General features: G+C 43.5%; 1 long non-coding RNA gene across 1 annotated transcript in view; it reads left to right on the top strand.

The window, feature by feature from the left end:
- Nucleotides 1-22,470, top strand: part of LOC141991375 (uncharacterized) — a 51,584-nt gene extending 29,114 nt beyond the window's left edge. The window contains exon 3 of the long non-coding RNA XR_012640356.1: nt 22,412-22,470. This is a non-coding gene — a long non-coding RNA (uncharacterized LOC141991375). The remainder of the gene's footprint in view (nt 1-22,411) is intronic.
- Nucleotides 22,471-22,768: the final 298 nt, after the last annotated feature.

Here is a 22,768-nt window from a genome sequence, read left to right as displayed (position 1 = left end):
ATTGTCCAGAGCCATTTCTTAAAAAGAAAAGAAAAGAAAATTACTGACACAAATGTGAGGGGTTTTGCAATTACACTGTTTCTAAAAAGAGTTGGGATTTATATTCTGTTTCCTATGACAAAATAATATTTCTGATACCCAGCATAAACCACAGATATTAAAATCATCCCGAATTATCAAAAGTTAAACAATAGAAGATAGCAGATCTGGATGGGAGTATGATCTTATCCATTTATCTTAGGTAATTGCATGGTCCATTACCATAGTATCTGAGCACCTCGGAATCTTTCATGTATTAATCCTGCCAACTCCTGAGATCAGGAACTTCAGCCCAGCTCTCCCATATCCCAGGCTGCCTTAGGCACTGACTCATCCTTCCTCTCCTCCCATCAGGCCTGGTCAAAAGATTTTCCAAACTATAGAGATTTATTTTTGACAGAAACAGGCTTTTTCACAAAGAGGAAATTTTTCCAGAAAACCTTCAATTTTCATCCAAAGTGTTTAGGTTTTCATTGAAAACCCCCAAACCGGTGAGCCAAATACTATTTGGCTTTTTGACAAAAATTCAAAAAAGTAGAAGAAAACCAAAAATAATGTTGCTTTCCTTGACAGTTTTAATGGGAGAATCATTTCCCAGCCAATTCTACTGTGCATTTCTCTACTGTCACCCACCTGTGTCATTTATATCCATGTAAAATGGGTGTGACATACTAATGTTCTCATTCGGTAACATTTTACACCCACCCACTTTCCAGACACAGAGATAACTCCAGCAAAATTGGTATCTGACTGCTCAACACCTATGCCTGCAGCTACAATTGCTCCTGGGCCTGCCTTATCCCCAGCTTCGCTCCAGTCCTGCTCCAACCCTACCCAGTCTACTCCAGCCCCGCTTCCCTACTGGCTTCCTGAGCCCTGATTTCGGTTCCTGCCTCTGGCTCCGAACCTTTGTCTCTGATTAGTGGCTTCCTAACTCTGACCTCTGGCTCTTGACGTCTGCTTCGACCACTAGGCCTGACTGCCCATGTCTTGGTTCATGACACTCTGCTCCTATATCAGGATGGATGTTTGCATTTCCCCACTGTGTCAGAAAGGCCTGCTTAGGGTCCATGCACTGGTACACTATTATAGCTGCCACTGTGTGGCTAGAATTTGTTTTACAAGGTCCAGTCCTGCAAACACTTACTACCCGATGTAATGCTTGCTGCCATGAGTGGTGTCATTGGCTCTAATGGGATTACACATGGTAGTACACTCTAGATGTGGTAGCAGCTGAAAAGCATGATAATACATAGTTAGAATACGGTGGTTAGGATACACACCCACGTACAGCAATAGGATAGTAATTTAAGAGCACAGAAATTCAGAATGAAAGGCCAAAGCTCCGTTAACCAGACACAGTGGAACAGAGTAGGAAAACATCACGGTGACCCCTCCGTACTGCCAAGCAAATGGAAGACTGGGTCTCAAGCTGGGAATGGACATCCAACCCTTTGTTCGCCATCTCTGCTGTTTGTGAGAGGGAGTCTTTCTTTGCTCATGCTGCCATTAAATGCGGTAAATCAGATGCAGGCAGCAACATCCACATTTAACTGAGGAAAGCGCTGAAGGGTGAATCCCACTGAAGTTGATGGGATTGCGGGGAATGTCAGTGCAGAATTTCTTTCTTTAAGTCACCTTATTCCATGCTGATATTGTAAAGGTGTCAGAGCAGGGGAAGATTTTGATTATCAGGGGTCAGATCAACTCCTGCCGTGGGAAAGCCTGCAGAAAGGGGAAAACACATTCCTTTGGGAGAGCTGCTGAAGACCATGGCCATCTGTGTAGGTGCCCTGTACTTCTGCACTGGCTCTGAACAGTGATTTTCCTCCAAACCCTAAGGCCCCCCATCCTCCAAGAAGGTTTTCCCAGGACAGAAGGGTGGGCAGAATAATTAACACAGCCTCTGGCCTCCCTGGCCCAGCACTTGTTCCTTCTGCACCTTACAAGTTTTGGAACCTTACCCTCAAGAAGGGCTTCCCATGGAGTCCAGTGTAGATGGGACAGTGCCCTGGTGGTGGCGGCTAACTCACCCCCCCACCCCCGCCCCCCACCAGCATAGGGCTGGGAAGAGTCATGAGGAAGGTTCCCTCTGCCTGGCTAATATTAGGGAAATTATTGGGCTCGATCTGTAGTGCAATCAGCTTCTCAGGGCAAGGATAACAGCCGAGATTTCCCCAAATGACTAGTGATTTGGGGTCCCAACTTGAGACACCTTACAGGGCCTGATGTTCAGAGGGTGCTCAGCACTTTATGGAAATCAGGTCCCTTTAAGGTGTCTCAAAGTGGGGCCCCCTAAATCACTAGTCTCTTTGGAAGACCTTGGCCTTTGGCTTTAACCTGTAGGTACAGCACCTGTGGCACTTCATACCAAAGTCTACTACTAACAGCAGCAGGAGCAACACAAAAATGAATTAAGCACAGCCAGAACTATGAATTCTCTGGCTCTTGTCTCTGCAAGTTAGATTGTGTGTGTCGTTTCTGACATTTTTAGGCAAATATTTAGTGCAATTATGTTTAGAACCAGCCATGTGAACATCAGACTAAGATGTGTTCCAAAAATGAAAGGAGGGATGGATACTGCCCCGAAAAATATCGAGGGCATGAAAAGGAAACTTTGCTCCACCTCTTACTTTTCTATGTCAATGTGGCTGTAACAGCTCTTTTAATTGACAGTGCTCTGCTGCCATCTGCTGTCCTTGAAGCTTGCTCAGGGAGGAAAAAAGTGCACAGTAACCTGGGAGAGAGAAGCAGCTAAGGCTGTTTGATCAGCCTAAACAAATGAGAGGAGACTTGTCCCTGGAAAGTGAAAGGACAAAGTGGTGTAAGCAAGTCTTCCTCAATATTGAGCAGAATGGCCCCAGTTCAAAGGAAACACACTGTAGTTGCATTGACTTCCAGATAAGAAGGGAGATATGACAGGTCAGATAGCTCTTCAGCAGCTTTGATCTTCATTCTTACCATGTTCTAGACATGATTTTACTGATTCACTTGGTTATCACATAAGACCTCTTATCAAGGCAAGCCAGGGGAACGGTGCATACGTTGGCTCTGGGACATGTTGCTTTTCCTTCAATAATAGAATGCATCCACCTGGTGCAAATGTGGCTCCGCAGGTAATTTGGACACCTGTGGTTTTCATGCTTTTATAAAACAAATAGAGTAACAGTTCTGCCCTTGTTGGCATTGATGGTGAAATACCCATTGACTAAAGAGCTCAGAATTCGGTGGCCTCTGGCTATTTCACAGATAGTTGGGGGTTTCAAACACAAATTGTCGTCCCCCCCTTTTAAAAAAAAAACAAAAAACCAAAAAACAACAACTTTTCCACTGTAAATGTCACAGATTGTGGTAACGACACTAAGGGGATTCTAAAGATGGCATTACTCAGGCACACACAGGAGGACACATCCTCAGTGGGTGTAAGCAGTGGTTGGCTCCATTGGCTTTAAGAGATCTATGCGGATTTGCACCAGCTGAGGATCTGACAGGAAGATGAAGCATTAATGGAGCGCCCAATCCTGCAGAGAGCAGATTGAGATCAATCTCCTCCTGACTTCCATGGCCATTCAGCAAGCCCCCACAGACCTACCAGCTCACACCCAAAGATTGTGTAAGTCCCAACCAGCACAGCGTGTTGACCTCCCATTAGAGGGAGAGAAAATCAGTGCAGCCACAGACAGACTGTACCGTTCTAGGTTGTCAGAGGCATCTTCATTGTGCAGGTCTATTGAAATCCAGGTTAGCTGCAGTGTTTTGGGGCTTTCGGAGGAACAGTGTATTATTCAGTGCCTTCAGGGTACTGGGTCATCTCAGACCTAATAACTGGGGAGCTGGGAAGTAACACCAGGTGCAGTCCTGCTGCTCCAGTCCGTTAAAAAACAAAGTAATTGCTGCATTGTGTGCAGCACTAGATCATTTCAGTGGCTGCCAGGGGACATTAGTGGCATTAATTAGGGGACCATCTCCAGATGTATCCTACAATTTCTCATGACTGTGATGCATCACGGCACATATTTTCATTAACTTAACACCACTAAAACAAAATAAGGTGAGACAGTTAGTGTGCTGGGATCAGATTCCTTTACATTCAACAGGCCCGGTCCTTCCACCTTTCCTCATGTGATCAGTCCCGTTGTCTTCACTGGGTGTGAGGGCGGGGATCAAACCACTGAGCACGTGAACCTATTCTAATAAGGCAAGAGATTGGAATAAACCCCCTTTAAGTCCAGTGCCCAAGTCCTTGGGAAAGGCTCAGGATGTGTTCAATGCCCAGTTATTACAACTCAGTTGGGTGCTACATTACAAATTGTAGCCTGATCCCACCTGGCTGATTGGTTGATCACGGCTCATACTATTCAGAGTTATATCCAACATAAATAGAAACTAGCGTGGAACAAATAATGAACAAGGAGTAACTTATTCTAGAAAGTCACTGGAATGCCAATTGCAAGCTAACACATTTACCAGTATAGCAAGCAGCTCACAGAGTATAGAAGGGAGGATGGAGACAGACATGCATCATGTCTGCACCAGGGCCTGGTTTACAGCACACATACCCCTGCAAGGGTGCTCTGCTGGTGTGGGACGCTGATTAAGTATAGCTCTGGAACTAGAGCTTGGAAAACCTGTTTTACATACAGAGACAGTATGTTTGATCCTTGCTTGGGGCCGACTATTTTGTCTGTGTGTAGCAAATTACACCCGTTACCGTATAGAAAATGAAAAACCTCAGCTATAGTTTTTAAAACAATATTGATTAAAAGGCTTATACACTGTGGTGTCTTTTGCTGTTTATAAGTTCAAACACAGGCAAGAAGTCTCACTTCACTACATAGCAATAAAAATAGTCTAAGTCATCAGTTAACCAGCAATTATATATGTGGCATATCTTTTCACCTATACAGGTGTTTCAAGGCCTGCCTTCTGAAAGAGTCAATATTTGCTTAAGATTAATTTCTGTATAAATGTTAGGGAAATAGTTTAAAAGCATATGGTTACTTTCCCACACAAAACATATGCACGTGTGACCAGTATTACTCAGAAATAAATGAAAACTTGATGAGATTCATTTTGTTGCCTGAATAGTTCCGGGTTTTGTTTAGGGAAACACTGAGAAGAAAAATGTCTGGAAAAAAGACCACCATCCTTGGTTCTCACTTCTATTTCTCTTTAATTATTACTGGCATTTATTTGTATTGTGGTAGCACATTGGGGTCCTAATCAGAGCTTGGTGCCCCATCATGCTAGGCATTGTACACACAGAACAAAAACTCATTTCCGTCTCCAAAGAGTTTATAATCTAAGTATAAATGAGAAACGGGTGGGATACAAACAGTCAGAGGGAGCACAAGGAAACAACGAGATGGATCTGATTGGCATAGGAAGCCACAGGCACAGCAAACTCATTGCCTAGCCATTGTGAAGCGATTTTATCTTCCTGTTATCAGGCATCACCACCCCTCGCTTCCAACACTTGTCGCTGTCCCTGACCTTTTATACTGCTTCCAAGAAGTCCCTGAGTGACATTCACTGAGTGAATGACAGCGATGTCTGGGTTATGCACACTCTCGACAATCTCTGGTGAGAGCATCAGGAATGCTGCCAACATGGTGTCATGAATATGGATTCAGCCTTTGCTTCGTCATATTTCATGTCAACCTTTTTTTCATTTGCTTATTTATTTATTTGGATGTAAAATGTTAAACAGATGCCTTTCCAACGCCTTTGGCACCCTGACTTCACTGCTAACACACTAAAAATTCCCAGCAATCATTTCAAACAGAAACTCAGTCAGCCAGCCACCTACAGAAACTCCTTTCTGTCCCTTCCTAGTCTAGGTAGCATGCCCTAGGCACTCTCCAAAAATCCTGCCAGGATTACAAGGGGGGATCCAGCTGATGGGCAGCCCTGTTGACCACAGCTGTGGCAGTATGGCCTGGGGAGAGCATTGGGCCCTCAGGTAAGCCGGCACCAGGCTTTTTAGGGCTTTACAGGTCAGAGCCATTTGTCTAAAAATGTTTTATTCTGGTGTAGTGATACTGAAAGACTCTGGGTTACTCAAAGTAATACATTGTACAGGCTCCCCAGTGTCTTTGTATTACTTTTTAGACATGCTTTGGAAGCAATAAGCCATACCAAGGTGTGCATTAGGAAAGCTACTGGCCTGCTTCCTAGATGGGACCAACCACTGATCTCAGTTAGACCCAGGTAAATGTGGCATAGCTCCAGATTTAGATAGGGGGTATGGTGACCAAGCTCAGAATCTGCCTTTTGGTCTTCAACCACATATCTCACAGAGTACCTCAGGCAAGCCCTCGTAGCCAAGTAATGCACCACCCCGCTGTGGCTTACTGTTACAATGTCTCACCTCCTCTGTGTCATTGGCATGCCTGGCACTGTATGCGAGTCTATTCGTAACAGGTATGATTTAGCTTGCCAGCATGACAACATTTGCCACTGGGTGGGTCTTTGTCATCTCAATACTGCATTCCTGCCTCTGATCAAGGAATTGATCTTTCAGTCACCCAAAGTGAGACATATCTTGAATACAGGTTTTAAATGTTAAATAGGCAATGTGCAAAGCATTGATTTCTAAAGCAATTCATGACAGAGGCCTGCAAAATTAACATCAGTGGAAGTCGTGTCACTGACTTCAATGAGAGGAAGAACAGCCGTGAAGGACCGGACATCTGCTTAATGCTTTGACAGGGAGGTTATTTTCTTAATTGACAAATGCAGCATTTGTTTCTACTAGGGTTGCCAGGTGTCCGATTTTCATCCGCAAAGCCCAGTAGAAAAGGACCCTGGCGGCTCCATTCAGCACTGTTGACCGGGCTGTTAGAAGTCCGGTCGGCAGCACAGCAGGGCTAAGGCAGGCCCCCTGCCTGCCATGGCTCCGCGTGGCTCCTCGAAGCAATGGCATGTCCCTCTTCCAGCTCCAACATGTAGGGGCAGCCAGGGGGCTCCGCACATTGCCCCCACCCCAAGCGCTGTCTCCACAGCTCCCATTGGCTGGGAACCATGGCCAATGGGAGCTGCAGGGGTGGCACCTGCAGACAGGGCAGCGCACAGAGCCGCCTGGCCATGCCTCTGCATAGAAGCCAGAGTGGGGGACTTCTTCTGGGAGCTGCTTGAGGTAAACACTGCCCAGAGCCTGCACCCCTCCCCCTGTGCCCCAACACCCTACCCTAGCCCTGATCCTCCTCCCATCCTCCGAACCCCTGGATCCCAGCCCAGGGCACCCTCCTATACCCCAAATCCCTCATCCCCAGCCCTACCCAGAGTCTGCACCCCCAGCCAGAGCCCTCACAGCCCCCTGCATGCCAACCCCCTGCCTGGAGCCCCCTCCCATACTCTGAACCCCTCATTTTTGGCCCCACCCCAGAACCTGCACTCTCAGTCCAGAGCCCATAACCCCTCCCACACCGCAAGCCCCTGCCTCAGCCCAGAGCCCCCTCCTATACTCTAAACCCCTCGGCTCCATCCCCCAGCCTGGACCCCCCTCCGTCACCCCGGGACAGGACATTCTGTTCAAGGAGGGGCCCAAACCTTAGGAAAGGGTTGGAAAGATGGACGCCGAGTAGAGCCCTTGTGGAGATTGAGGTGAGGGGAGGTGATCTCGTAAGCTTATTAGATGTGTGCAGGTGCCTTTATTGTATTGTTGTCAGTATGTTTTCCCTTTAATGCTTTTACCTTAAGAATAAGTGTGCTTGTTTAGAAAGACCTGTGGGGTAACTTAACTGTGGGAAGCCGTGCTGTTTATAGCCTCTGAGGAGAAGGCAAATCAGGCCTGCTTAGGCAGTCTGACTTGCTGGGGAATTCACAGTGTGGGCAGGGAGCTGTGCAGCCTGGAAATACCTTGGTCAGGAGAGAGAAAGAGACGCATGTCTCCACCCAGGAGAGGCGACAGCTGGGGTGCCAGGAGCCTAAGAGTTTGTACCCATGGTAGACCATAGTGGGGGAAATACAGATAGAGTTGTCCCCACTCAATATATTTATCATCGTGTCACCTAGACCTGCTCAGAGCTGCAAATCGCAGCATGAGTTTTCAAACATATTTGCAAACATTTTTTTACAACCTTTACTTAACCCTACACTACCTGAAAGGGGGTTCCAAAGAGGATGGATCTAGACTGTTCTCAGTGGTAGCTGATGACAGAACAAGGAGTAATGGTCTCAAGTTGCAGTGGGGGAGGTTTAGGTTGGATATTAGGAAAAACTTTTTCACTAGGAGGGTGGTGAAACACTGGAATGCGTTACCTAGGGAGGTGGTGGAATCTCCTTCCTTAGATATTTTTAAGGTCAGGCTTGACAAAGCCCTGTCTGGATGATTTAGTTGGGGATTGGTCCTGCTTTGAGCAGGGGGTTGGACTAGATGACCTCCTGAGGTCCCTTCCAACCTTGATATTCTATGATTCTATGATACAGATGGATGTATTCAATTCACTTCTTTGAAACTACTGAACTAGCTCACTTCTGAGTGCTCCCAAGCTTTGGCCATATGTTTATTTAGGCCTCAGTTCATCAAAGTAGATGCTTGATTTTAAGCACATGTTTAAATCCCATGAGACTTAAATGTAATTAAGCAGGTACTTAAGCGTTTTTCTGAACTGAGGCCATAATGGACAATGGTAGTGAACTGGCAAAATATAGGAGTCATATTTTGACTTAGGCATTCTATATTTTATTGTCTCACTAATGTTCTATATTTTAACAGTGAAACAGAAACAAGAGGTTATAAAAAGACACAAGTCACCAAACCCAAGATTTCAACTAGATTCAAAATAGTATTTCAATGTTCTGCTTAGATATATAAACAGACACACGCACACACACTCTCTCTCTCTCTCTCTAAGGGCTTAATCCTGCAAAGACTTAAGCCTATGCTTAACGTTATGTGCTGTGAGTAGTTCTAGAACAGAGAAGAGGAAGGAAGGCTAGCCTAGTGGTTTGGGTGGTAGCCTCCAACTTGGAAAATCTGAGATCAACTCCCTGCTTTGCTACAGGCCTCCCGTGTTACCATGGGCAAGTCATGGGATCTCTCCGTGCTTCGATTCCCCCCATCTATAACATGGTGACAATAGCTCTTCACAGGGATGTTGTGAGGCCAAATACATTAAAGGGGTGCAGATACTATGGTAATGGGGACCTATAAGTGGAGAGAGAGATGTATAGAAGTCTTTGTGGGATCAGGGCTTCACTACTGAACTTAGGGTCTGATCCAGCAGTCACTGATGAAGGAGTGGGCTATTAGTACTTACTACACTCTTTAGTACATGAATGCAGGAGCAGGTCTGATGTAAGAATTTCCCTTAGAATCTGTTCTTATGTATCACTAGTCAAGCTGTGTTTAAAAATAAATAAGCCACCCAAAAAGAATTTATTTACTGCCATTTCCATGCTTTAGACACTGCCACATAAAACAAGCTGCATGAGTTAAACATGAAGTAAAGCCACCACTAAAAGAATGATAATTATTTTATCAGCTCCCAGAGTATCATCTACTAGTAAACTGAGCTTCAGTTAATAAGCAGACAATGTTCAGTATCACACTGCTGCACTTTGAAAGCTAATTTAACGACTCCATTAAAAATGAAAATATATTCAAATTAAAACACCCATAAGATATGAAGAGGGAGGGGAAAAAAAAACTTCCAAGAGAGGACACGAAATGCATGAGTAATTTCCCATCAGGTTGCAGTTTCCTTAGCTGACCATGACAGGCAGAGATGAAATAGAAATTTCTATATCAAATAGAAACACAAAGGAGAGATGACCTTTGATCAAATATCTGTTTGTAGTTTTGACATGGAAATTTGCATTAAAAGAATTTATGCTGGAAACTTACATGAAAAGTTAAGTCAAAGCATGTAAAGGAAGCGAGAGGTCAAACCACCTTATACAGTCTGTCAGATGAAAGCTGCATTCTCTTTGCAATGATGTTTTCAAGCAATTTAGACTCCTTAGCACAGAGCAAAGGTTTTTGTGGTGCACGTTTTCAAAGCAGTGTTATTCATGGCTTGGGAAGTTTGTTTTCAAATCCAACACCAAGCAAATCATTTTTTCGTGGAATAGAGCTTTTAGGGTGATGACAACACCATACTTAAAATAACAAACAACAACAACAAAACACATTGTTCAAACACTATATTTTTAGTGATCTGAACTGTTCTCCAGGATAGAAAAATTATGCTAAGAACAAAGGGCCAGATTGTCAGCTGGTGTAAATCACCAGCTGACTGTCCGGCTCTATATCTGCAGTCCTATGATTATGGCCTTGTCCCAATTCTGCAAACTTAGTGCGACTACACTTGTGCCTAAAGTTAAAGCAGGTGTCAAAGTTTATCAGATTGGGACCTAAATGACATATTTTCTAATGCCAGTGCTTTAATGTGTTCTTCCATTCAGGTGACAGCTGTTAGTGTTCAAAATCAGTTGATTAAGGTATATGCAAATGATTATATTAACATTTGGATATACAAGCAGATATTCTGTTATGAAATCACACAATTCTATAAGAGCAAGGAGATTTCCCCCTTCCCCCTTATCTGTAACACACACAGTTTTCCTCCAGTTGCAGGCTGAATATAACGATATTGCTGGTGCAAGATTTTGCAAATGATCCCAGATTTCATGGCTACGAGACTCACCTGATTTATGAGGTGAACATGTCCCTCAATTCTTTTAGATCTTCTCTTTACTCCCCCTCTTTCGTACCTCTGTGGTTCCAGATTTCTCACCTCTTTATGGCCCTGACTATGAAGTACACACAGTCCTCCATTTCTCTGAGTAAGGACTGCAGGATCAGGATCAGGACCAATGTTCCAATTCTGCCACCTCTCTTCTTTCATCAGTCACCCCACTGTGGCTTATTGTTGCAAATGACTCTTCTCCTCCATTATATAACGTGCTGGGTTCTATCCACAAACCTAGCTGTAATTGTGAGCAGCTGTGATTTAGTTTGTTAATTAAATGATAATACCAGTGAATAGCTTTTGTGTTTTCCAAAAAGTGTTGCCACTATGTCTTGTAGTCTCCTACCTTCTCTCTCTCTCTCGAACACTTTCAACACTTAATACCGTGTGCCAACTGGAAAAAGTTGGGCAACAGTAAGAAAGTGTTTCAAAACCATATTTTTTAAATTTCTTATGGGAAAATTGGAAAATCCCAATGGGAAAATATACTTTTTTTAAAAGGATTTTCCCCATGAAACTTTTCATGAAACATGAAACATGGCTGAGCAGTTCTGAGTCTATCCAGTAGAGGTCAGTGTGCATACACATATACTCTAACTCCTGTATATGTGGAGGCATGCAATTTTGTCAATATTTTAAGTGTTCAGCCTTTTGAGTCTCCGAATTGGCAGCCTTTGCATTCTTGAAATATAAGCCTTGAGAAAGTTACATTGAAGAATTATATCCCAACAGCATGGAACGCTGAATAGACAACAACATTCATTCTTGCAAGTACTCATTTAGAGGAGTGTTCCAATTTTCACGGTAACCCATAATCAAGGAAGATGCCTTGGAGTACCAACCCATAGCTAAGACGGTGTTGGGACTACACAAACGTTCAGCTCACATCTGTTGCGAGTACTGCCACCAGTGATCATTGAGCCAGGAGGGCGAACTCTCTAGCTGTCTGCGACCCAAAGAGAAAAGCCCTACATGAACTTGAAAATTCTTTGGCTCGACGTGAAAAGTTTCAAACTGATAAAAATTGAATTTTTCACCGTGCATTCTTTCATCTTCTACCTCTGCCTAGTGGATAATTCTGACTCACAGGAGACCTCATGCTTGACACAGTGCTAAGTCTACATCACAGCCATGAACTGGGCAATAAATCATCAAGAAATCTGCCCAGTTATAGGGGTGAATTTACATGGCAGTGGAAAAAGTTGTCTGGAATTTTATAGAAAGGCAAAATGGCCAAGATTGTCTTGTTTCCTCTGCTCCTTGGAGGTGTCTGTGGTATACCTAGTTCATCCCATTTTTATGAAATTTGAGTTTCTTGAATCTATTACCCAGTTTTCTGTTTATTTCAGCTACCTACTGTATTGTTAATTCATTTTAAGATTTTTTTAAGCTGTGGAAATGGATTTTTTCTATGGGTCAGTATGGACCTGATCTAAAGCCCATTGAAATAAGTGGGAGTCAGAGTCTTTCCACCGGCTTCAATGGAGTACAATCAGGCATTATATTGTTTAGTGCAATGACAGTTAATAAGAGCAAAATTACCAATACGTTGCTCCTTTTTCCTGCCTCTGCCCCTTTGCAGTCCAGGGTCATAAATATCAGTCTGACCTCTACAAAATATTTGGAAAATGGATAAACTCTAGCTATCTGCTGATAACTGGAAGACATGTACATTTAGTTTTTGTACAGGGTGGACTAAAATGCTGCTGGACTTTTATAAAAGTGGGACTATAAAATGCTTGCTTGAAAACTCTTATCACAGAATCATAGAATATCAGGGTTGGAAGGGACCTCAAGAGGTCATCTAGTCCAACCCCCTGCTCAAAGCAGGACCAATCCCCAACTAAATCATCCCAGACAGGGCTTTGTCAAGCCTGACCTTAAAAACTTCTAAGGAAGGAGATTCCACCACCTCCCTAGGTAACGCATTCCAGTGTTTCACCACCCTCCTAGTGAAAAAGTTTTTCCTAATATCCAACCTAAACCTCCCCCACTGCAACTTGAGACCATTACTCCTCGTTCTGTCATCTGCTACCACTGAGAACAGTCTAGATCCATCCTCTTTGGAACCCCCTTTCAGGTAGTTGAAAGCAGCTACCAAATCCCCCCTCATTCTTCTCTTCCACAGACTAAACAATCCCATTTCCCTCAGCCTCTCCTCATAAATCATGTGTTTCAGTCCCCTAATCATTTTTGTTGCCCTCCGCTGGACGCTTTCCAATTTTTCCACATCCTTCTTGTAGTGTGGGGCCCAAAACTGGACACAGTACTCCAGATGAGGCCTCACCAATGTCGAATAGAGGGGAACGATCACGTCCCTCGATCTGCTGGCAATGCCCCTACGTATACAGCCCAAAATGCCATTGGCCTTCTTAGCAACAAGGGCACACTGTTGACTCATATCCAGCTTCTCGTCCTCTGTAACCCCTAGGTCCTTTTCTGCAGAACTGCTGCCTAGCCATTCAGTCCCTAATCTGTAGCAGTACATGGGATTCTTCCGTCCTAAGTGCAGGACTCTGCACTTGTCCTTGTTGAACCTCATCAGACTTCTTTTGGCCCAATCCTCTAATTTGTCTAGGTCCCTCTGTATCCTATCCTTACCCTCCAGTGTATCTACCTCTCCTCCCAGTTTAGCGTCATCTGCAAACTTGCTGAGGGTGCAATCCTCCAGATCGTTAATCATTATGCTGGGGACAGGTGTATAATGCAAATTGTTATAACCGAACTGCAATCAGACAAGAAAAATCTTTCCAAAAAGATCATACAAGGGAACAATTTACAGCACACACTAGAGTGGGGTTCTTTTGATATCAGTTGTAATATTTCACAGTGGGACAGTTTCTTGGCTGGGCCTCCAGAAAGCTGAAGAAAACAGAGTAAATATTTCTCTCTCTCCTCTCCCTCCTTAACGACAATGGTCAAAAGAATGGCTTCCAATGATTACCACGATGGGCTCTTACTTCTTGGAATTTATTTCTTGAAATTTCCAAGAACATTTCAAGCAGAGGCAGCCATTTTCCATTCCCAGTTGTGAGAGACATTTTTGTTTGTGTTTGCCTAACAAAATGGGATCCAGGTCTATGGCCAGGGCTCCTACGTGCTACAATAATGGAAATAATAAATAATTATAATTATTTTTCTCCAAAGCCCACTGATTTCCCATTGACTTCAAAGAGCTTTCTATCACGGCCTGTGTGAATAATCTTTCAGAGGCAATAGTTTTAAAATCATCATGCCAGAGAATTTAAATTGACGTGTAAGTGCAAACAGCATAACTTTGTTTTCTCTCACTCCCAGAAGCTGGGCTGGCCATCTTGCAGAATCTATTCAACAGTAGACAGGTAAGCTCCAGTCCCCCTTTCCTCACTCACACCCCAAGACACCACTGACAGAGTTGTATTAACAGTAGGAAGTTCAAATAAACGCAGCCACCTCAGGAAAGGCACAAAATTAGCTAGCTTGAGGATATCTAGCTCTGTATAGGAACAGGAGGACTCAGAAAAAGAAGTTGGTTCTAAAGTTGCTAACCTTGTGTGGTGCAGTTCTGCACAATATAAGGTTGTTTAAAAAAAACAAAACAACCCATCCTGAGCCCTAACAAGCAATTCTAGCTTTTATTAGATTAGGAGACTGATCATCTTTTGAAGATCTAACTTTAATATTCTCTTTGTAAATGCTACTGATTCCAGTGTGGTACTAACCACAATCTCCTTTCAAAGTATAATGATAACAAACAACCATAATTATGCATAACAAACTATTAGACTTCCATAAACCATGCACTCAAACCAACCTGTGATGATTTACCAGCTCTCTGAAATTGGTAAACCATTGGAAGATGTTATTGTTACCTGTCCTAGAACATGTAATAGCAAAAATCACTATGTCTCTTAAAAAGTGATCAAGGGTATGTCTCTAATGTGAAGCCAACATCTTGAATGGAGAGACAATCTATTGAACCAGAAGGTAAAGCAGAAATGAATGAAATTGAGTTATTCTTACTAGCACTGAAGGTTCTTAATGTAGGAAAGTGTAAAGGTGGGGGAGGAAAGTAATGAAAAAATAACTAGAAAGGACGTTATCCTGAATTTTCATTGCAAATGTGACAAATCTGGGGTGACTGAACAGGTAACAACTTGAGAAGCTTCTTACAGAATTTCACTGTTAACAAAAGTGTTAATTTCAAAGGAGACAGAACATAATTTGAACTGTTAAAGTCTTGGGGCCAGATTCTCAACAGGTGTAAATCAACATCACTCCATTGACTTCCTTTGAACAATACCCATTTATGCCAGCTCAGAATCTGGCTATTGGACTCCTCACTTCTACATGCTGGCCAGGCACCAGGTTGGGGATGCACGGCCTTTGAGATGTACAAGACTGTCGAAAGGCTCAGTGTCACCCTTAATCAATGTTTCTCCCCTCCAAGAGCAGCCAAATGTAACTCATTGCTTGCCAGCCACTATGACCAAAGATTTCAGCCAGTTGCAGAAAGACAAAACCATCTGGAGCAGAAGGCTGGACAGAATAAAGTGACACACGCTTATGCCAGGTTTCTGAAAGGAACAATAATTACACCCATGGGAAGTAGCAAAATTGCTCTACTTTAAAAAATAATTAAAAAACAACAAAGCATTAAGCAGTAAAGGAGCAATGTAACAAGTGCTTCATCTTATTAGATAAACGGAATTTAGTAGGTAGGTTTTACCTGGTGTGCTTTAGGACACCATCTGCAATGAGTAACGTCATAAGCATTAGGGGATGGTGACTCTCATGGCCAGCAGTTAAACTTTACCAAGATTCCTGCACAGAATATGTTACATTGCTGATAATTAGAGAGCAGAATGCCAATATCCTAAAATCCAGGTGTCCACATAATTCTGCATACAGGGTAGTTTAAGACACCAATGTTTTAAACAGAGTGTGGTACAGTAGGAGCAAACCATGTGTCAAGAGCAGTTGATTTAAAATCCTAACGCAAATCGCTCAGACAATACACTGAAGTTAAAAAGCTAAGTCGACTCGATCAAACTTTAGATTACAGCACTGGAAGAATGGCCTTTGTCACTCCAAATATGATGGAAGGAGCTGATGGAGAAGTGAAGAACAATGCTTGTACCTATGTCCCAGAATGAGACAGAGGGGAGGAAAGCGATTTCTTCATAATTAAAAAAGTCTCTTAAAAAACCTGATCTATTCCCGGGAGCAGGAGGACACTGAAGTTGCATCATTTACCTGCTGCCTGAGAAGGGAGCAATGGATTTTAGATTAAATTTAGATCAGTATTCACTCCGAGAGTGGATGTGAAAACGGACGAGGAAGGAACCTTTAGAGCTGGGAGGTCAACAGGCTGAATTCAAACCCACCCCCACCAGAGCTTGAATCAAAGGGTATGTTCACACTGCAATCACCGTGGGTGATCGCAGCTCATGTAGACATACCTGGACTAGCTTTAATCTAACCAGCTCAAGGATTGAAGCAACGAAGCCACTGCAGCAGGGCACACTGTACAAGCCTGCCAGGACCCGGGGTTGCAGGGCTAGTCCACGCTGAAGTCGGTGCTGCTTCAGTGCCCAAGCTAGCTAGATGTCCACACTCACTGCCTGCTTCCTGGGCTCTGGCCTTAGCTGTAATTCAAAAGCAATAACACAACAGAAGCCTCTATCCACGCTCCTGCCTCCGCTTAGCTGTTGAAGGTTTTATAGCTCAGGAATTATTGCATTCTCACATCTATCATAGTTCCTGCTCCCTGAGAGAGCTACTCGTACTTCCCTTGCATCCAGGGGGGATTTATCATGCTACACTGATATACAATGAGCTAGCGGGAACTAATCAGTGTCTCCCTGCAGGGTTCCAATACATGTTGGGTAAACAACAGAGTCCTACCACCCTACATGAGTTAAAATGAGCAAGTCCATCTATGCAGGAGACGGAGGGCCAGTCTGAGACTATGGAACAAGCTCCTACAAAAACTAAGGACCATTGACAGGTTTCAGAGTAACAGCCGTGTTAGTCTGTATTCGCAAAAAGAAAAGGAGTACTTGTGGCACCTTAGAGACTAACCAATTTATTTGAGCATAAGCTTTCGTGAGCTACAGCTCACTTCATCGGATGCATACTGTGGAAAGTATAGAAGATCTTTTTATACACACAAACCATGAAAAAATGGGTGTTTACCACTACAAAAGGTTTTCTCTCTGCCCACCCCACTCTCCTGCTGGTAACAGCTTATCTAAAGTGATCACTCTCCTTACAATGTGTATGATAATCAAGTTGGGCCATTTGCAGGAGAATGGGGTGGGGGGAGAGAAAACCTTTTGTAGGGGCAAACACCCATTTTTTCATGGTTTGTGTGTATAAAAAGATCTTCTGTACTTTCCACAGTATGCATCCGATGAAGTGAGCTGTAGCTCACAAAAGCTTATGCTCAAATAAATTGGTTAGTCTCTAAGGTGCCACAAGTACTCCTTTTCTTTTTAAAGACCATTGCAAACCTCACCACCTTCCGCTCAAAGTGCAAGGAGCATTTCTTCAGCTTAACAAACACAGAGCAGCCTCTACTGTTCCACCCCACCCCTTTTCCTTGTACATCTTCAGTGGAAGGACTTAATTCAGTCAAACTTGGGTTTCAATCATATTCAAATTGCAATTTTATGTTTTAGTGACATGCTAAATCACAGGCTGTGAAGCAGGCTGGCATAACTCAGCTAATATAGTTGTTCCTTAGAGCTTCCACGCAAGTTCCAGGACAAGTGGGAGTTTTAATCCCTTTCAGAGCCTGGGCTGGCATCTAAACAGACAGTGTGAAACGCTACTGCAAAGTGGGGGAAGTAAAAACGATTTGACACCATTCAAGATCTTTTCCTCATTTCTCCGTAATGAAACCTGAACAGAGATAAACTAAATTATTTCACCAGTTTTTAAAATGGTCAGAAATCGACTGTCCAGCTCAAGAAAGGAAAGAATGGAGTTCCTTTGGACATGAACCCACCCTCTCTATTAAAGTTTACCGGGATAAACTACGCAAACATGTTTCATTGCTCTTGGCTATGGTGTATCCTGCCCACCAATTTCACTAACCTTTCCTAATAGCCTTCCCTAGTCAATAGGTGGGTAGGGTCATTCGTTGAAGTGATTACTCCATGCCTCAAACACAGCATCTGGAAGGATTTTTTTGCAGAGAATGGTCATTACAAATGATACATTATTATGGGGATGCAAATTCTGATTATATGAAGCTCCTTAATTTCATCTGGCATCCTATCCCACAGCCAGCTGGGGTGAAAAATTGAAATCTGCTGCAACAGCTGCCAGCGCTGCTGTTTGGTGCTATGGTCCCAACACCTGGCATTGTGGAGTCATGCTCTCCAAACAAAGAATGATTGCTTTGATAAAAAGAATGAAGCGTGTCAACAGCAAGCTCATCTGACGTCTACTGCCAAATGGCTCGTGACAAATTCCTGGGAGAGAGTAAATGTACAGTTCTCATGTATGGATCGTACTAATGCTGTTGGACTATTCAACTCTGGCTGTTGCTCTGCAACAAGGAGAAAAGTGGCCCGATCTAGAACATACGGTATTGTTTCCTTGCTCTGACTTCATCACATCACAGGGTGACTGGCCCTTTAAGAGGCAATTGGTCCAGCCACACCTGTGAGCCACTTAGTTTGCTTCCCCGGGTGGACAAAATGAACAATGTCACATGACAGGGAGGTCATGTGGCTAAATCAACTTTGCTGGGGTGTAGATAAAGCAGAAGCCTGTGGAGAATCAAAGGGAGAGAGAAGGAAATTCTACAGGTAGGAAGCTGTGGGAGTGGCTGCTGGATAGCAAGCAGGGAGACACTGAAAGGAGTGGCGGGGCTGCATTAGCTGCTCTACACAACAAACCATTTACATTCTCTCTCTCTCACTAGCATAACAGTTTATTTATAATCCGTGAAACAATTGTGACTATTGTCAAAAACAACTCTTTAAAAGACAACACTTTCAGGGCAGTTTCTCCCAGTTTTAGTGTTTGCTGCTACCACAGGTTCAATGCAAAATACTATTATGTTTATGCACATACATATTTACAGTGCCCTAGGACTCTGCTCTGGGGGGGATTTGCCCTTCCCAGGCTGTGCGTAATGGTGTCCAAGCCCTCTGTACGGTACACCAGCTCCTTAACGTCTTGGAGACAAGTGATAGTCCCTCAATCTCCTTCAACCCCCCCTCCCACTGCAGCAAATTCTAGTCATTGTCTTCTCCAGCAGGGGAGAGAGCCTGCCTTCTAATCAAACAAATAGGCAAAATCCTTGGAATACAGTCCTCGCAGCAGACCCTTCTGGTCCACGTGCTGCTTCGCTGCTGAATTCTTCAATCTGTCAGTCACTCCTCTTATTTATAAACCCATCCCTCTCCCCTTGAGTTCCATTGGTTCCACTCTCAGAGAGTGACTCTGGGTGTGTCCTGCCCACAATGGAAATCACCCAATTAGCACCAGACAGCTAACGGGCATGCCTGCCATACCCAATGTCTGGATGGATTCTGGATCATTCAGCAGAACCCTCCACCCCACACTGGCAGGTCTTTATGTACACAGAGCCCACCCACCACCCCAAAGAACTATATATCTTCCCAGCTGTTTCTTATCTTATTTACACTCCTAAATGCTGCATATGGGTCACACACACTGAGGCCCTGATTCAGGACAGCATCCCTATTCAGGAAAGTACTTAAGGATGTGCTTAAATCCCATTGAAGTCAATGTTGTCCTGAATAAAGATGGACTCCCGCTCATGCTTTAAGTGCTTTCTTGAGTCAGGACCTCTGAAATTATTTCAGCTGGTTTGTAAGCGATGATTGGAAGAAATCCACCTGTTTTTCCCCTCACTGTGTTTCTATTATCTCAAGTCCAAATTAATATTAAACCAGAATTCTCAGTTTCTTATCCTCTGCCATATGGCTCAAACTCCCTGCTCGGAGCAGGGTGAACTAACCATGGGGCAGCGAGAAGCTGTAACTTAAGCTTCAAGAGGAGTTAATCTGAGAAGAGGCAAAAAGAGCTGGTGGCATTCCTAAAAACTTTTGGTTTGAGCAGATACACAAGTTCAAAGGAATCCAATTAAAAGGGGGGAAATTTCTGAAAAAAAACAAAACATTTTAAAAAGTAAATGAATGGGGGGATTTTGTTTGTTTTATAAGATGCTTGTTACCTTGAGGACTGCAAAACTGAATCCCTGCCAGAGCACTAAGCTAGTAAATTTTATGATGAATATTCCTGCAACACAAAGTCTCTTTGTGGATTTAAATTAATCTAAAACACATTCGTTAATTCATAGCTAAGGATTAAATTCTATTTTGTTGATGACCTCGGTGTTGTTTGTCTATAACTAGATTTCTCGTAAAAGACAGCAATGCTATTTAATCATAATGTCAACCTTTGATTCCACTTGAACAGCAATTACCCTGCATTTTGACTTTGATATATCTTAAATAGCTTTCCTTTCTCCCATGAATGTGTGCACACGTGTTGAGTATGTATATACCAACACACGAAAATATGGATTGTTACATATTTAATCTACGCAATGTGTATCTGTCTATATACATACATGTTGAGTCTACATTTTGGGAACAGTTTAGCCGTAACTTATGGCCAGGAGGAAGACATTAAAGTATCCACATAGGCTAGAGCTGATGGAAAAAATGTCAGATTTCTCAGTGAAAATATTTAATGTAATTTTTAAAAATGAAAGAAAATATTCTACCACTGGCAGAGCCATGAAGATGTTGTTCAGGTTTTCCCAAATAAATGAAACTTTATTTATAGGCGCTACGTGAACCACTTATCTCTGGAGCTTCGAGATGAGCCGTACAAATCAGTGGGATCTGCCCATAAGGAACAGATCCAAGTTGCCGCCTATCTTGGTATCCAAAATGCAACAGCTATGCCCAATTTCAACTACAGCTACTTGAAATGTCCCCAAGTTTGATTTATTTTTTCCAATGAAAAATTGCTGAAATTTTGAAGCAACAAAACAATGTTTCAGTTGAATTTTCATACTCTCCCCCTGCCCCCCGCCACACCCAGACACACACTTTTCGACCACCTCTAGTTCCAAGTGCCAGGAGGGATGTGGCCCCAGGGCATCCACACAGGGGGCTCTGTGCCTGGGACACTCACCAGAGGAGGCTGTTGGCAGAAAGTGAATGTAGGAATGGCTAATGGACCTGTTCAGAGGTCGTCTTCAGACCAGGTGCAGGTGAAAGCAACAGTCTGTATTTACCACTCAAGACCATGACTTGGCCATGCCAGCATACCAGGACCTATTTGTAGTTTGTGGGAGGGGGAATAATCCTTCCCCCATACACAAAGGGGAATTTCTCATGGACAAAGATCTATCATTCAGGCTTTAACTGCAGAACCAGTATTTGTCCCCCTGTTTAGCACATGCTGCTTACTTGCCACGGGCTTTTCTGGCCCTTTATAAAAGTTTCCTCTGCTTTTTCTCCCTGTGAAATATGGTAGTTACTATGGAAACTAATTGGCGTGGCTGGAGTATGCAGGCCTCCATATGCCCACTGTAAGGTCACTGTATATACACACCTTGGGTTGAGAAACACAGGTGGTTGCAATGGCTTTGATGACTATTATATCTGCATATAAGGGGTCATTTTCATCCCTGGTGTACCTCCGTTGAGCCCAGGGGAGGAAGGTACACCAGGTATGGATTTGGCTCTGTACACCCGTGTAGACGTTCTACATGCAGCTGGGCATACAGAGGTTTGTTAAGGAAATGCAACACGCAGAGTTATTCTCCTACTTTCTGCCGTTCTTCAGAAGTCATGGGAAAGTGAATGCGAGAGACTGTGTGATTCATCATTGCCTGAAAAAAACACATGAGACATCTAGATCTAGATAGACCTCGCTGACTGATGTCTCTTATACCCCATCTCAGTCTGTGAAATGATCTGGTAACAAGTAGAGTTAGCAATTACTTTTAGCAGGACAGGTAATACATGACTGCATCTGCTGTTTCACTGCATTGCCCGGCAAGTAGAATATATTGCTGTACGACCGCTCGTCTAAGCAACTTTATCAGTATCTTGTTGTTCTGTCATTCCAAAGTACACAACCAAGCTTGTCCTCCATTCTGGTTCTTCGCTGCATTGTTCATAATGGCTTACAGAAATGTACACCATTCCACAACATGATCCCAGAGGAAATGACGGTGTTTTTCTGATTGCCTGTCTCCTTGAGTATAAAGGCATCTCAGGTAGAACTGGTCAAAAATTTTCCATCAAAACATTGTTTGCTGGGTTTTTTGTTTTGTTTTTTAAATGCAAAATGGCTTTTCACACACACAAAAAATCTGTTGTAAAAACCAAAACCAAACAGTTGGGGTTTTGTCCAAAAAAACAAACCCCAAACCAAAATATTGTTGTTTTAATCTAAACGTTTTCATTTGACCCAAAGCCCCAGAACTGAATAAAAAAAATCTTAGGGGGGAAAAAAATAATTCTGTGATCACCTCTAATCCCAGTGTTTCTATGGAGAGTTTCTGTGCGTGACTGACAGGACTCAAAACACAGGATTGCCAGCCTCCGTGTGTATTGGTCTTTATATAGATGGGTGAAACTCTTTCTTTCTCTTTCTTGACTTAGCCTCCTTCTCTAACTGGTTATCTGTAGGTGAGCCTGGAAATCCCCAGGTAATACAAAGCCAGCATAGCCAGCTCTATGCCATGCTGACCTGGCCAGAGGGCTGAGTTGTGAAGAGGAAGCAGGAGCTGCTGGAGTGAGAGAGGGGCTGTGGACTGAGAGAGAGACAGACAGACAGACAGAGAGATGATGTGCAACTGCAGGAAGGGGCATTGGCCTCCCAGAGCTAATCCCCAGAACCAACAGGAGGAGGCGCAGTCCAGCGGTGAGAAAGGCAGCATGTTTTGGTGCATGGACTGCCGTGGGAATCGGAAGACATGCTTCGCTCTGCAGTTGACTCACTGTATGATGTAGAACAAGTCCTTTTGCTTTTTGCTGCCTCAGTTT

The sequence above is a fragment of the Natator depressus genome, chromosome 7, assembly GCF_965152275.1.
Source record: "Natator depressus isolate rNatDep1 chromosome 7, rNatDep2.hap1, whole genome shotgun sequence".
NCBI classification, from domain to species: domain Eukaryota; kingdom Metazoa; phylum Chordata; order Testudines; family Cheloniidae; genus Natator; species Natator depressus.
Note: the sequence above shows the minus strand (reverse complement) of the source record. Positions and strands in the feature narration are given on the sequence as shown.